General features: G+C 37.1%; 1 protein-coding gene across 7 annotated transcripts in view; it reads left to right on the forward strand.

Moving 5' to 3' along the window:
- Positions 1-17,178, forward strand: part of foxp1b (forkhead box P1b) — a 137,449-nt gene that overhangs the window by 4,277 nt on the left and 115,994 nt on the right. Inside the window, exons 1-3 of one of the 7 annotated variants that reach the window (XM_079628876.1) lie at positions 6,607-6,760; positions 13,296-13,360; positions 13,496-13,594. The gene's annotated coding sequence lies outside the window, so the exon portion shown is untranslated. Of the gene's footprint in view, positions 1-6,605; positions 6,761-13,295; positions 13,361-13,495; positions 13,595-17,178 lie in introns of those variants that run through there. The other 6 variants (XM_079628875.1, XM_079628873.1, XM_079628874.1 and 3 more) reach the window with 6 other exon arrangements.

Here is a 17,178-nt window from a genome sequence, read left to right on the forward strand (position 1 = left end):
AATTCTTGAATGATTCATTTGGATCCTTTAAGTTAATCTATTAATGATTCATTCACAACGCAAAATGATTTGTTCTGGCATTCATTTCAATGACTCAATTCCGTTCCAGTGGTTAACAGGTTATGGTATACATTTTCTTAAAAGTTTCTCACACGAAGAATCATATTAGCCATACTGTATGGATAAACTTTGTGATGCTTATGGTGATTTTGTGTTCTTTTTCAAAGCTTGAAAGTCCTTTATTGTAATTGCACGGTCCTCAGTCTTCAGAATCTCTCCTGTTGTGTTCCCCAGAAGAAAGTGCATCATACAGGTTTGGAGCGACATGAGGGTGAGTTAAGGATGACAGAATGATCATTTTGAGTGAATAAACCTGCTTGAGAGTTGTCCACGTTGCTGCGGCGCTGAAAATGGCCCTTAAAACATCATAATTTCTCTCCACATTTCAACACAAAAGACTCTATTGTGGCCATGCTGTGCTGATGTTTATTTAAAGTCTCCTCTCTCACACAGTAACGTACGTTTCACCCAAAGAAAACACACCACCCCCCTCTTCACAGTGTATGCGAGAGTGTGTGTCCGTGAGTGGGAGGGAAAGAGAGGGGGAGAAAGGAGAGAAAGAGTGGAATAAATTAAGAAACATCAAGTGGTGATTTAGTAGGAGAGATAGAGACAAGACAGAATGTGCTGGGGATGGGACGGATAGACAGGAGAAATAAAGGGGGTTAAGAGATGGAGGAAGACTGGGGAAAAAAATAGGCTGGCTGAATGTTTGACAGGGTTAAACACAGTGAAAGATTACCAGAGAAATCTAAGACATCTGTAGCGAGTATCAGCGAGAGTATTAATTAGGAGGAATCAGCGTTTTTTAATTCTTTTCTAGGTGCTTGGCAATAACGTAGAGATGAATAATTGAAGGGAAAGAGCTGCCTTAGAACGCTGTTTAAAGCTAATGTCATAGTCCAGCCACTTGATTTAATCATTTATCTTATCAACTTCCATTTCAGTGAAATAATTGTAGTCATGTTATGCTGCAGAAGGAATTTATTATGGGAAAACAATCTATAATATTTTTACAATCTAGAATACCTATAATATTTTTAATTGATGCAATGGAACAATGTGTTAAAATGTTAATAAATATTTAAATTAGGTCAGAAGAAAAACTTTTACACATCTTTAAAAACATTTTTTAAATAAAATTAAACTTAGGGTGTTTTGAGTGGTTGCTAGGGCATTGTAGGCTCATATCAGTCAGGACTAGTTACACATTGAAGCCCTAACCCACAAGATGAGCAATAATCATAGAGATTTAGCCTGCTATGGACTGTGGATGGAAGTTTTACTTGAATGGTGTGAATCTGTTTGACCGTGTCCAGTGGGGAGGAGTTTGGCATTCAAATTAGATTCTAATTTATTCACGTAATGCATGATATTCCCCAGTAGAGGTGCAGCACATCTAGTTGTGACACGGTGAGTCAACTAATGGCATTTGATTGTGCTGGTCTTGTGACCTTTGTGTAAATTAACCAGTTTTACAATCATATCCGTAATGTTGACAGTCTGATTTATGCTTTAAGCATACTGTCGTTGTTTTGTTGTTAACCATATAAACCAATAACGAGGGAAGGCGTGGATCTCGATTGCTCTTTTACAAGCTGCTTTAAAAATCTCCCCTCAGCTCCACTGATCATTCCTTTTGTTGAATAATTGATTTTTACTTGCTTTTTGAGTAATTAATATCTGATCAAATTAATATTAACACTGCCTGAACTATTTATGATGAATGATAAAACTATGAACTATCTGCAAGATGAAAAATGGCAAGAAAATTCCAAATTAAGATAGAGCCATTAGTCTGTTTTTCATCTCGAGTTTAAGAAATAAATGAGAGAATTATTTTTCCAGCTACAGTACATGCAAATTAGACTAATTCGGCTCCATGTTGGACAGTTAAAGACCTAAATGAAGTTTGTACGGAGGGGAGATGACATTTTATGTTTTTTTTAAAATTGTGATCCGTTTGTAACGACTGAAGTTTATGAAAGTCAGAGAGTGGCAAGATGCGACCAAAATTAGACTATTGCAACTCGTTTATAGTTTTAACAGGGTGTTACAGTTACAGTTAAAATGTAAAAATGTTGGTTATTTCCATCATATGATTTATCTTTTTGACATGACTGCAGGAACAAATAATTTGGAAGCTTGATTTTTACATGATTGCAACCAATGTCAGGAGAGTTTTATATTACTCCATCCGTGATCTATCCGTGTTATAGATCCGGGTCGCTAAAGACCCGAATATGTAATAATGATTTGCAAAACATTCATGCATTTAAGGGTTAAATACCAAGGTTAGATGACATTATATCACCCATATGATGCATAGTGGGGTGCATGGAGATGAACAAAACCGAGGATGTCCTGTGGAGGTGTATTCAAAGCACCAAGTCAACCTAAAGCAATTGTTTTGAGATCTAGTTGTTTTAAGCAATGTGTGATTATAGGATGTTGTCATTTGAAGGTTTTGCCATTATGGTGCATATCGTAAGTAAACATATTAAATGTGAACAAAGACTTTAATATCAAAATTCTGTGGAATTATGAGTTCTTGTACAATGTAAATGTACAAAACATCCTGTTTCTTTGACTGTTTGGATGGAATTTATTCATGTATGGTGCGGCAGCTCTCATTGTGGATATTTTTGCATAACAATGTCTTGTCAGAATTAAATATTCATAGTTATCTGAAAACAATCCATGGTTTGGACTGAAATGATAGTTGCTGCAATAAATATAGTCGCTTGTAATGATAGTTCTGAATTTTAATGCCGGTTTATGAACATAATAAAGGCGACATGAAAGACTTGCCATTCAATATCAGATAGCCAAGGAGAAGCAAATGATTTCAAATATTTGATATTTAAATTATTTTCAAATGAACAGAGAAGTGAGCAGAGAGAAGGGTGAGGAGTTTCCCCCCGGTGGTCCTTCGGGGGCTTTGTTTCTGTGGCGTGGCTCATTAGCGAAGCGAGCTCATAGAACTGGCGCACACACACACCGAGCAGAGGCCCTGAGCGTGCCGTCGACATGCGCACGCTCTCTCTTTGCGGGAATGCTGACCGAGAAGCTGTCCTGATTAAAATGACAATAGTCTAATTAACTCGACCTCTGTGTCAGTGCACAAAACAGTGCGAAAAAAAGGAAATTGGCAGGCCAAGCGACTATTTCTTTGTCTCCGTCCAGAAGTGAGAGATTTTCTCCTCCTGCCGTCGCGTGGTGCGCCAAACCATTTCAGAGTTGCGTTAATGGCAATTATTTTCATAAGCTAATTAAATCCAGGGCCTGCTCTGTGTTTCTGGTTGCGAACCCTTGAGAGACTTATAGGGCTAGCGCTACAAGCACCTTTAAGTAGCAGTCTGTTAGTAATTGAGAAAAATGATATACTTATAAAATGTTTGCGTTTTATCTGATTCTAATCTCGAATTTGTGAAATTGCTCATTTTTAGGCAGACTTAGCGGGTTAACCTCCCTCACCCCGTTTTTCCTCCACCCCTTTCCAAAGTCAGCGAGAGAGAGAGATAAAGAGGAACAGAGATGCCAGACGAAAGGAAAGGAAACCATTTCGCTGACAAGTAGAAGAACACTAAGCCAGATAACGGCGGATCTTTAAAGCTCTCAAACAGACACCATTCTGAAAGTTGTATTTTCCTCTTGCCCCCGCAATCTGTTGCCATTATTCGATTGGTTAATCTCATCTGAGGGCGGAGAAGAAAAAACAAGTGGAAAAAAAAGAGAGAGAAGAAGAAAAGAACCGCTTAGATGAGTGGAGTGGAAAGTGCTTTCAGTTCTATTATCCTTCTTTTGGTGATTGCGGCCCATAGGGAGATAATTACGCTTTAGTCTTGAGTTAATGAAACGAAAACTTTCTTTCTTTTCTCTCGGCTGAAAAGGAACGGTTGATCTTTTGTGCCACTATCTGAAGGCATCTCCCACCCTTGACAGGGGCACATTGAGGATGCGTTTTGTTTTAGGCTGAAAAAGCCCCCCCCTCTCCCCGTACGCACACACTTGGGCTGTCAGTTGAGCAGCGATATGACACATCCTTCAGCATATTGAGTTGCCCGTTCCTCTCGCTTCAGATGCTCTTCCCTGTAGCTCTGCTGCTAATAAAATACACCAAAAAAAACAAAACAAAAAAACAGAGAAATACTCTCCACATAACACACAGCCTTTGCTCAATAGCTCAAAGCAAAAGCAACTTTTTGATGCAATACAATTATGCAATTTCGATTCTGCAAAATAACTCATCTCATTAGCAAATTAGTATTTTTTTTATTATTAACTGAAAAACCAAAATTTCTAGGAGAAATTGAAACTATATAAAATGTATATAGGCTTAAATCATTTATATTTTATAATTTTTTTTAATCATTAACTACTAGGGATGTGAAACGATTAATCGCATCCAAAATAAAAGTTTGTGTTTACATAATAAATGTGCGTGTATTGTGTATAATTATTTTGTATATATAAATACACACGTCCATGTATATATTTAAGAAAATGTGTTATTTATATATAAAATATTAATATATAATATAAATTATATATAAATCTATATACAGTATATACATGCAAATATTTCTTAAATATATACAAGCATGTGAGTGTATTTATATATTTTAAATAATTATACACAGTACACGCACATTTATTATGTAAACAAACTTTTATTTTGGATGCGATTAATCGTTTAACAGCCCTATCATTAACTCATTAAGTTAAAAACGGAAGCTGAATGATCAGATGTAATTTGTTCAGTTCTTTTTGTAGGATAACTAGAATGTGCAATGAGATCTAGTTGAGAAATAGTAAGTAAATGTGAACAACAGAGAATAACAGAGTTAATTTGTCTAATTCAGATAACTATTTCAAAGTGAAGCTGTGGCCTTCTAGTTATGGTAATAAACGTAATAATAATAACAATAGTAGTTGGTGTCGTTGTTGTTTGCACTTAATACTTTTAGCTTGAAGTCATCATCTTATTGTCGTATTTGTGGGACAGTTTTGTTTGTTGGTGTCTGCGTTTATTGAAGTTTATGTGGAAAATGCAGTTTGACTCTCGATCATGTCTCAATTGCATTCTTGCTCTCTCTCTATTCTAGCCATATTAATTGAATCATTAAATAATAAAAAGATTCATATATGTCATAGAGCTTTTAACTAGACATGTCTAGCTTCAAATCATCTTGTGTTTGTGGTGAAAGTCCCCGTCCACATCTGGTGTGGGACTTTAGGACCGGAGTAGTCTGACCCCTCCTCCTCCTCCTCCTCTCTCACATTTCATCATCTGTTCTGCAGCTCTCCACTTCTCACTCACTCGTTCTTTGGCCTCGCTGGATCCATCTGCTGTTATTATTTGCCTCTGATAATTGGCTTGAACAATGGAATGCCTGTGTGTCCCCCTCGCCTTTGAAACAAGACACCCTGTTTATTTTCTGGAGGTCCTGTCTGTGCTCTCTGTTTTTTTCCCCTTCCTCACTCACCTCATCCGTCAATCCCGTTCCCTTCCCCTTTCTCTTTTCTCTCCACATCTTTCTCTATCTCCTCCAAAGTTTTTCGCTCTGCTCTTTTTTTTCTTTTTTTTAAGCGAGTTGTTAGTCACACATGTAAGTGCGTTTATGAATGAGTGTCAGACTCGGGATTCTTTGCAGGAATGAGTCGTGATTGCTCAGCTTACCATCGATCATGTGACGTTGCATTTCTCAACGCCCACTATAAAGTCGAGAGAGGGGGAGAGTTGCAAGAAGTAAAGCACAACATTATTGAACTGCACTGTCCTTTTCACCTCCAGCTCTGTCAAAAGTTGTTTTCATTCCTATATACATTTTTGTAAGGTTTTAAATTAGCAAGAAAATTGGAAACATCCGATGCAGAAAGAAGGTTCTATAAGAATCTTAAAGGGTTCTGTCAGTTGCTTCATATATAGAACTTTTTTCTTATTAATTTTTATGAGTTCAAATAAATGAAATGATTGTGCAATTATTTAAGACATTTTCTCCTCATATAGAACCTTTTTGGCGTAATGCGTTCTTTAAAATTGAGTCAAGAACCCTGGGGAGTGGAGAAATTGGGACTATAAGATTTAATCTATTTGTTTTTAAGAATTTACACAATTAAGAACTGATGAATGTAAAAATGTATTCTAAATTTAAAGAACTTGTTGTTGGAGAACTATAGAATGAACAATGATAAAATATAGTTAAGCAATGTTTCCCAATGAAGTAAAAATAATAATGCACTTACTCCTTTGGGAATCATCAAACCAAACAATTTGAGTTTATCTCCACTGTAGTCCATTTCTCCTCAGCTGTCGTTTGATTAAAGTAGTCCAGGGCCAGGACGCGACAGGTATGCGTTTCCCAGCAGGCACTGGTGCGATCGGTGCCAGCCCTTCATTTGCTGAGTGTTTGTGTTTATGCAAATGGAGGCCCTCTTCCTGCATATTCAATCTTCGACTCAGGCTTTTGTTGTGTTTAGACCACATACCTCCAGCCCCCGAGACCAGAGTGCATGTGTGTGTGTGCCAGAGAGCGCGAACGGGGCAAGGCTGCCGGTTGCACACTGCTCGCACCTCACTTACAACTTGATAAAGAGGCAGCTGGTGAAGAGAGGACTTTTGTTATAGTGTGGATCAAAGTGTGGGACGCTGGAATTGTTTGGATTTGGCTTGCGGAGCACTGGGTTATGTTCATGGGTGAGTGTTCACAGACTTTAAGCGATGCATTTATTCTCCCTCTTCCTCGTCAAGCTAAAAATACTGAGAAAAAGTCTTACGTTTCTGACTCTCTCTCTCTCTCTCTCTCTCTCTCTCTCTCTCTCTCTCTCTCTCTCTCTCTCTCTCTCTCTCTCTCTCTCTCTCTCTCTCTCTCTCTCTCTCTCTCTCTCTCTCTCTTTCTCTTTCTGAGCAAACCACACGGTATCTGCCTCCGCTCTCCTGTCCAATTAGATCTTTCTCACAAAAAGAGAAGTGAATCTGTATTGGGAGATTTTGCTCTTTCCTCAGTCACTACGCTCACTCTCACTCTGTCTCTGCACAGGGAAATGGAATTTGTGGGTTATTGATATTAATAGTACACAGGATCTGTGGTCAAAGGAGAGAAGAGAATGGATGAGAAAAAGAGAAAGAGAAGGGGATTGGTGGGGAGAAAGAGGAAACATGATGTCAGAGGGGATGTTAAAGCATGGCTGATATAAAAGAAATGAACCTTAAAAATGTGTGACATGATAATGTTAGGAAAACTACAAAAAGTTTTGTATTTAGCCCTATATTGATAAAGTTGTTGAATAAAATGCAAGCCATATAAATATGCCTACATATTATTTGCTATATATTGCTATGCATTTTATGTCTGTAGATATTGGTGTTGATGAGGTCATTGCATAATCCGAATGGTTCAGAAAGTATAAAGTAAGTAGTAGCTTATTAATGAAATGAGTGATGAACTATCGTTCAAAAGTTTGAGGTCTGTAAGATTTGTTTAATGCAATTGAAAGAAGTCTCGTATGCTTACTATAGCTGCATTTATTTGATCAAAAATACAGTAAAAACTGAAATATTGTGAGATTTTTAAAGAGAAAACTGTATATAGAAAAGTTATTTATTCATGTGATGGCAAAGCTGAATTTTCAGCATCATTACTCCGGTCTTGATCCTGTCACATGATCCTTCAGAAATCACTAATATGCTGATTTGCTGCTCAAGAAACATTTCTTATTATTATCAATGATGAAGACAGTTGTGCTACTTCATATTTTTCAGGATTTCTTTTGAATGATGAATGAAAAAAAAAAATGCTAATGAAAGCTATTGTGTAAAATAACTATTTATGCACGTGTTTAAATTCAGCAATTTTGTGTGTATACTACTTATACATATGTGTATATTATGTATATATTATACAGTATATATTAATCAGCAATATGTATTAATATTAATCAGCAATATGTAGGCAACCCTGATATCGGCATTGGCAAAATGCAATAAATATCATGGAGCTTAAGTACAGTACGTATTTGTGTCATTAAATTGAACATTACTGACCCTAACCTCTCTCGATATCCATATTGGCATTGGTCATTAATAAAACTATAATATTTCATTTCAAAAGATAACATTACATAACTGGGTTAAAACCCACAGTGACCTGTGTTAACTCTCATAGCCTTAGGCTTTAGCTGTATAAATGTCATCGGGGGAGAGGAAGAGAGGATGAGAAATCACTTTACAGTAGTTTCATGCTCTCATGGCACTGGTCCATACTAAAAAAATAAATATATATATATATATATATATATAATCCAATTACGAAAAAAGAAAGAAGAGGGAAAGGTGAGCTCAGAAAAGAAAACAAGTGCAGCTTTTTATTTATCTTTTGGATGATTTCATTAGAATGTGTTTTGAAAGTCTGGCTGGGCTGTTTCTGGTATCCAGAGTGAAAGAATGCTCTATTCAGCTCGCGCTCTGGCCTGTTAACATTTAAATAGTGTAAAGAAATGCACTGCCTTGTTTGTTTTGGGATAGGAACGAAATACCGCTGCCTTGGTATTAAGACCAAGTGTGTGTGTACTCTGTGTACTTTGTTCATAGCTCAGCAAAACGTGAGGGCAGGTCTGAAAAAATGTCTAGACTCAGACAGCCTGACAGTCAGCAGACTATGTACCGACTCGGCCTCCAGAAGCTCAAGTGACCCACGTACAAGCCAAGATAAATTAGGTTTCTCGTCTGTTTGCATGTCGGAAACCGCCGTTGTTTACACGAACGTGGACGTGCAAAACAATGGGCGAAGCCTGCTTGTAAGCGAATTATAAAAACGACTTTCAGGTTTTCTGGGGAATAGTTGAAATGAATCAGGCTCTGGTGAGAGAGTGAGTGGGAGAGAAAGAGAGAGAGACCTCTGTTCAGTCACCTTTTTGTCAGGCTTTTGTAAACAGCTGCATTTGTCTCAAAGTGAGTCATGCAATTTTCCTGTATTTCAGAGCACAGACAGTGACTTGGAAAATCATGTGCACACACCCTAAAAACAAACACAAATGGACTCAATATAGATATCACAGCCTTTTCTCATATTATTGTATTTTTTAGATCAGTTTTTTTCGTTCATAAAAGTAGTTCACATGACTTGCTTGCCTTCTGAAGTCATACAATAGCTTCGTACAGTATGTGACTGAAATTTCACTGTAAAATCTTTTAGCTCTCAAATCTTTCGTCCTTTTAGCATATTCAAACCTGGAGCGTTAAGAGCATGTGAGAACCACAAGAATTCGGTGTCATTTACATCAAACCGGAGTTTGAATATGTGCATACACAAATGAGGTTTGTGAGAGCAACATGATTGGAATGATATCAGTAAATAATTTTTGTCTGTTCCTAACACAAAGTTATAAAATACATCAGGGGCCGGTTTCACAAACAGGGCTTAGATTAAGCCAGGATTAGGATTTAGTTTAATTAGGAGATTTAAGTAGCTTTTATAAACATGCCTTAGAAAAAAGAAAAAAAAAACATTACTGGTGTGAATCTTGAGACAAAACAATTGCACTGGCATATTTTAAGAATGTTAGAATAAGTTGCTTTCAGTTAAAACATCTCAAACGTGCATTTTAGTCTGGGACTAGGTCTGTGAATTCGGCGGCAGGGTTATTAATAAAAAGTACAGAAAGGTGATTCAGTGCAAATTGGGTATATTGCAGTTAACATGGTTAAGAATTTAATCATATTAGATTTATTAATGTTAATACATAATCCTGGTTCTTATGAATTTGAGTCAAACTGGATATATTGCTACTATTACCGTACATGAATCTCATTATTATTTAATTAATGTATTATTGAATATGCATCACATTAAGTTTATTTGTTTGATTTGTTAAAACTGTGTAATCCAAATGGATGGAAATTTGATATACAATCAGAATACATAAATCTTAAATATTAGGCCTTAAATAACTTTTAAAAACTAATTTTTATGATTTGTAACATTTTATGATTTTACGCAAAAAGAACCAAGAGTGTTAATTTGAAAGTTCTTTGTTGTTGTATGGAATGAGGGTGATTAAATGATGACAGAATATACTTTTTTTCTGTTAATAGTCTCTACACGCACTTTTGACACTATCACAGATACAACACCCTTCTACACTATTTTTGAGCACGTCAAGCCTGCTTGTTAAAGGACACTGGATAAATTTGCTTTCTTGACCAATAGGGGAGGAGAGGAGCTGGTGGTCACAGCCTATGAGCTGCACTCAATTGCTGTATAAATTAATATGCTAATAAGCAGAAATGTTCATTTATGACCCCACTGCAGAAGTAGCCACAGATATGCTATTTAAGCGTTTGCAAACCGATTAATGGAATGGATTTGCTTGGTGGTAAATATTCATGTGCTCTTGTGTTTTTGGTGAAGTGAGCAAAGAGATGGTCCATTAGATGGACTGAAGAGGCGTTCATAATGACCACCAGGGCCTTTTCCGTTATATTGGCTTAGTTTTAGCCAGGAATTGGCTGGAGTGTGTGATTCAACAGCCTGTATGATGTAAATGTGGCTGAATAAGAACAATATTTTGTAGAAGTCCTCTTCAGGTCTGGATTTCCAAATGAGATTGTTGATATTCATGTGCATGCTATCATTTTTAGCCATTGTTGTCATGTATGACCAAAGTTTTTGCTGGCCATATAAATGTTTGCGTTTCTAGGTCAAATGCAATTACTAGGGATGCACCGATATGACATTTTTGCCTATAACCGATATATTGGCCGAAAAATCTAAATCCACAATTAGCAGTTACGCAACTATCACTTTTGACGCTTCAAAAAGTTCATAAAGGGATCGTAAAACTAATCCACATGAATTGAGCGGTTTAGTCCAAATTTTCTAAATATTTGATGAACAGATTTAATTTAGGTTTTTATTCACATTTAAACATTGATCAGCGTACATAAACTGAAGTTCGACCGAATCTGCTTGACGTGCGAGAACAAACATCTTGCGGAAGCTCAAGTGTGATGCGTAACATGATCATATTTATTTTATTTACCACCCACCCAGTGAGTTTTCTTAAATGATTAGTTCACCCAAAAATAAAAAAATGAATTGTCATCAATTACTCAAATTGTCATCAGCCTACGCAACTACCACTTTAATTCTTCAAAAAGTTCATAAAGAGAACGTAAAACTAATCCATATGAATTGAGTGGTTTAGTCCACATTTTCCGAAGCGACTCGATCGCTTTATATGATGAACGGACTGAATTTAGACACTGTACGTTTTATTAAGGTAAATATCACTTTTGTGCAATTATGCAAAAAAAGTGTCAAAATATGATTTAATTGTCTATTTAGGGTGCATGAAATGCTAGATATCAAATTAGCCTAAGAAACACAGCAATTTTATTTCAGTAAATGTTTAAAATGTTATTTCCACCACAGGAAAATTGGTGATTTATGAGATGTGATGGAAATAAAAACTTTCGTGACTGTTTAGAAGGGAAAAGACTTTTGGACACTGTTAGCGAGTTACCACACTTACACAAGAACTCAACGTTTTTTTTCTGTCTCTCTCTTCGCTATCATCTTCAGACAATATTTAGTCCATGTGATCATTTAGTTGTCTCTCCCGCCACGTTTCCTCCATAACACACCCATGAAGCCGATCATCTCAGCAAGTTCCCCGAGCACCAGAGTGCTGGTTCTTTTCCTTCTCCAGCTGGGTCTAACGGTATGAGTGTATTTATTCACTCCCCAGGCCTCCTCCACCCCGCTGCCCAAAACACCAGCATTACCTCCAACTGCATGCATTCAGTCTGGACTGATATCGATTTAGCAACACATTACGGTGCTAAAAACTAAAAGGTAACTGCTGTTGCGCGTCTCTCTTCCTACCCCCCTCCCCTCCCCCCCTCCCCCTCTCTCCGTTCTTAATGCAAAACGTTCTCATCATTAGAATGAGAGAACATTTGTCTAAATGAGCGTTAGGCATTTCAGTAAACTCATTTAGCACCTGAGACCTTAGCAGGTGATTTGAATAAATGATGTTTAGCTTTTTAAGCTGAAAAATTCATCACTTGTCACCACGAGCTATTGATTCATAACAGCGGGGATGACATGTTAATTGAAGTCTAATGAATTAGAATAAGAGAAAATGGAATCAGCACAAGGTTTGCGGAAAACTCATATGGTCCTGGTGGTGACTGGGGTTTTTAGTAGTTTTTAAGTAAATGCTGACCACCCACCTTAACAAGGGTGTTTAACAGATAATTGATGCAGAGACATGGACAGGCTGTGCCAATGTGTTTCATCTGCGCTCACTTTACCTGAGATAAACAGAATCACTCTGCTCAAACGGCCAGCCACTGTTTTGACTGGCAAATGTAAACTGCATATTTTTTCACGTTCGGCTAAGCTTTCATGCTTTTATTCAAATGCCCAATGGATGTTGGCCTACAGTATATATTTCTCAGTAGTGTAGTATGAGAATATGCTCTTAGTCTATTTGAGTCAAGACTGTAAATGCAAGCTAGTGAACTGTTTGCCTTTTCAGCTTTTGGGAAGGAGGTGCTTTATAAAAAGTCATACAGTGATGGCAATCCGATGGTAATACTATGATCCTTTGATTTAAAAATTCAGCTTTGCTTTTAAAATGTATAAAAAAATAAACGATATTTAAATTGTAATAATACTTCACAATATTACTGTTTTAGTGTATTTTCAATCAAATAAATGTTGCCTTGGTGAGCATAAGGACTTACCAAGCCAAAACTGTATTATGTCCAAAAAATTGGATATTACTATGGTATGTTTTGTTACCTAATTTTATTTTTATTTTTTTGCAACAGGTGTAGCATAGACTCTAGTACAAAAACAGGGCTTGACATTCACTTTTTGGCTCACCAGCCACTGTGGCTAGTGTTTTTTTAAAAAGTTATTAGCCTCTCCGCATTTTCACAGGCCACAATTTCGACGTCGATACCATGGGGAAAAACTGCCATGAAGGTATTTGTAATATTTGGTTTAGTAATGCTGTGGATAGAAGTGATTTGTTTCTGCTTCTCTCAAGTTTTGCTTACTTCTGTATGTCCACGGTTGAGTTCTCATTGGTTTATCTGCAACATCACAACTCCAAAATAGCTTATTTTAATGTCATTTTGTATGCACAGAGATGACTGATGGTTTGTGACAGAAGCAGTAATTTTACAGCTACAGCTTTTTCTGTGTTTGTTGTCTCTGTAGGGCAGGGAGGTTAAACGCAGCGCTGGAACTGAAGACGGCCGCAAATAAGCAAGTCCTTGGAGAAGGTAAACAAGTGATTAGTTATTAGACTCCAATGGAGCCGTGTGTGTGTGTGTGTGTGTGTGTGTGCTTGTTGACGGACTTGAAAGGGCAGGACTAGTGCTAGTGTTCTATATCTATTCTATATCTTTTTTTGTCAGCAGCCATATCACCCTGTAGCCCAAGATTGGTTGCCCACTGAAGCTAAGCAGGGTTAAGACTGGTCAGAACCTGGATGGGAGACCTCCTGAGAAAACCAGGTAGGCCAGTAGGGGGTGCTCACCCTGTGGTCTGTGTGGGTCCCAGTACCCCAGTATACACCCCTGTATAGTCTTGGGGACACTATACTGTCTAAAAGCACCATCCTTCGTTTAAAACGAGGTCCTGACTCTCTCTGGTTATTAAAAATCCCAGGATGTCCTTTAAAAAAAGAGTAGGGATTTAACCCCAGCATCCTGGCCAAATTTGCCCATCATCATAGCTTCCTAATCATCCCCATATAAACTGATTGGCTTTATCACTCTGTCTCCTCTCCACCAATAAGCTTGGTGTGTGGTGTGTGTTCTGGCGCAATATGGCCGCCGTCGCATCATCCAGGTGGATGCTGCACATTGGTGGTGGATGAAGAGATTCCTCCTATGTAAAACGCTTTGAGTGTCAAGAAAAGCGCTATATAAATGTAACAACAAAATAACAAATTATTATTATTAATGAATCACTGGATTTGTTGCTGCTCTTGTGTTTGTATACCTTTATACAGGTATACAAACCTGTATACCTGTATAAGGTATACAGGTTTGTATACCTTATACCTTATATAAGGTATAAGGAGGTTGTTTATTTTTGTCAAAGTTTACCGCTAAACAGGACGGTTTATTTGCCCTACTGCACAGGTCTTTTTTTCCCTTTGTTTCTTGTATGTTTCTCTTTTTGAGATCCTTGTCGACTTGCTGAGTCAACATATTTGAAATGGTCATTGTAATTAATAGGACTTTTGAGTTATCCAGGTACAACGAGAAGGAAAACTTAGCCATTAGTGGCAACAAATGGTATTTGAAAACGATATTTGGTCTGATTCAGAATGGAACAGCCCTAATCAGCTGACATGGAGACCAGAGCAAACCATAGAAGTGAAGTAGGGGTGTTCATGGACAGTATTAAGACAGGAGGAGGAGGACTGTGTTTGTGTGTCTGTGTTCTGTCTCTGGCTGTATGGTGGACAAGGAAGGGACTTCCCATCCTTTCCCATGAGCTCATGCTTACAGACACATTCACACACACACCCAAATACGCAAACTTTGTTCACAACGTGTTTGATTTCTCTTGTTATTTTGCATGTTGTTCTTTCTATTTTTCTCACCATATACACCTTCTTTAAAAGCTACTGTACTCATGTCTTCTTTCTTTCTGCATCGTTTGTCTGTAGATCTCCCTCTCTTGACATTACACACTACAAACACTGTAAAAATCGTATTGTAATCAGTATCTTTGTCTTGTTTTTCAGCAAAAATATCTAAATATTCTTAAAACAAATTTACATATAATGTACATTACAGGCAGAATTATATCAAACATAATAAGATTTGTTTTCAGTGAAAATGCCCTCCTTTTTTTACTCCAATTGGCAATTTTTTTCATTACATGTTCATTTACATCAAATTCATCATTTACAATTAGACTATAGTCGATGAACAGATTGAATTTAGAATTTGAATTTATATTTAAGATTTGAATTCTCTTCAAGTCTCTCTCAAGCGATCAAGTCTCTTCAGAAAATTTGGAGTAAACCTCTCGATTTATATGGATCTCATTTTAATATCTCTTTATGAACTTTTTGAAGCTTCGAAGTGGTACAGTAGTTGAGTAGCTGTCTATGGAGGGAAACAATCTCTCTGATTTCATTAAATTATCTTCATTTGTGTTACAAACATGATCGAAAGTTGTACGAGTTTGGAACGACATGAGCATTGTAATATTTGGGTGAACTGATGAGTTTAAGGGTTTGGTCATTCCATTGGTTATCTGGGAAGTGTGTAGGTTTATCTCCCTTTTTTCTCTCCCTTTTAGCAACTGGCCATCCAAGATAAACATCATCGTACTATACATTTTTGCACAGGATTTGCATATGTCAGTGTTTAAAAACCAGCTTGAGGTGCAGATTATAATGATAATGATGCTTAAGTATTACATACATTTTTAGATTTTGATAATTTCACACACTTTCAAACTTTTTAATTTATCATGCACTTTGGTATAACGCCAAATGACTTGCCTATACATTCAGTTCAGTCCACTTTCCAACAGAAATGCATGTTTACTTCTGTGAGGATGCCTTGTGCAATCTTATCCCCACTCAACCACACTTACATAAGTTAAAGTAAGTGTATATCCACTTAAACTCTGAGTACTTTTTCAGAGAGCTAAACAGCAGGGGAAAATATAATATTTGCATGCTGTGTGGCGCCTGCCAAGGGCTAAATTGGAATGCCTCTGAAGATCATACACTTGATTATTTACTTTATTTGCCTCATCCTCTCGTTTTACGGCAACCACAAAGATGGAAATTCTGAGGTAACACCAAATGAAAAGTTGTATATTGATGCATGTTAGGGCGCAGAGGTGGATTAGGGTCCATGTAATAGCTCTTCCGAGTACATTTTATTGCTTACTACAAAAAAATGTAATTCTGTGTATCAGCATCAGGTTGAAAATTGCTTTGTATTAGCATTAGCATTTGGTAAGCCCCTAATTCCCCTGTTTCTACAGCTGAGTGTGTTTCTATGCATTTACAAGTGCTTCCGATTTGTAGGAGTTCACTTAAATCTCTTTTTCTGCCAAAGCTATGAACATAATAAACAAGCCAGCATGGCTAAAGCGCCACACGGGGGACATTGCTAACGAGAAAGTTAAATGCTTACGCTAGTCACACAGTTGTTTATGCGCCCGTGTGCATAACTCCAGAGAGGATTTTAACTATGCTGTAATACAAAGTTTTTAGAGCGGTAACATCTTGAACTAAAGAATTAGCACTAGCTTCTTTTTCTGTTAATTATGAAATTGTCAGCATTTTCTTACAAGGAAGTACTGTGGAAGTGTCAGATGTAAATATTGTATGGATGATTAACACAATTATATATAGCAGTATTACCATGGTGTCCAAAACATACTTTTTATAGTATTTGTACTGTGAATAACTTGAATATAAATTGAATAACAAAATTTTAAAAAGTTTAAAACTTGCTACCGTGCCTCCGTGCTTTAAAAAAAAGAGTCACTTTTTGTTTTATTTACTTAATGTAAGTGTACTTCTCTGAATGCATATTAGAAAATCATTATGTTTTTCATGGTATTGATAACTTAATGAATTCCGCTCTCTTAGAGGTGGAAAGGCTTTGATATAGTTGGTCTGCCACTGCGTCGGAGCGAGTCTTCGTGACAGGATCTTTGTACTGAATGGAAGTGATGGCAGTCAGGCTGGCAGCAGTCTCTGCTTCTGTCAGAGGAGTTGTCTTCAGAGAGATGAAAGGAAATCTGTCCACAAAAACGCTCCGTGAGGAGTGTGCGCGAGAGTGTTTGTCACGTATATCACAAAGCTCAGTTTGTCTGCTTTTCATCTGAAGACATTCGCTGTTTTTCCTTTCTTTCTTTTTTTGCATCACTTTTCAATTTCTTCATCCAGCTGAAAGGAGATGACCGTATTTTAAATGGGTCAAATTGAATGAAAGAATGCTTTTTAGGTGGTTCTTCCAACATGAAATGTATGCATTTGCTACTTTTTTTTTTTTGCTTAAGTGAGGTCGTCTGTTCTTTCCCCCCAGTCGTTTTGTTTTCTTAGTACTAGCAA

The sequence above is a fragment of the Phoxinus phoxinus genome (assembly GCF_949152265.1).
Source record: "Phoxinus phoxinus genome assembly, chromosome: 11".
NCBI classification, from domain to species: domain Eukaryota; kingdom Metazoa; phylum Chordata; class Actinopteri; order Cypriniformes; family Leuciscidae; genus Phoxinus; species Phoxinus phoxinus.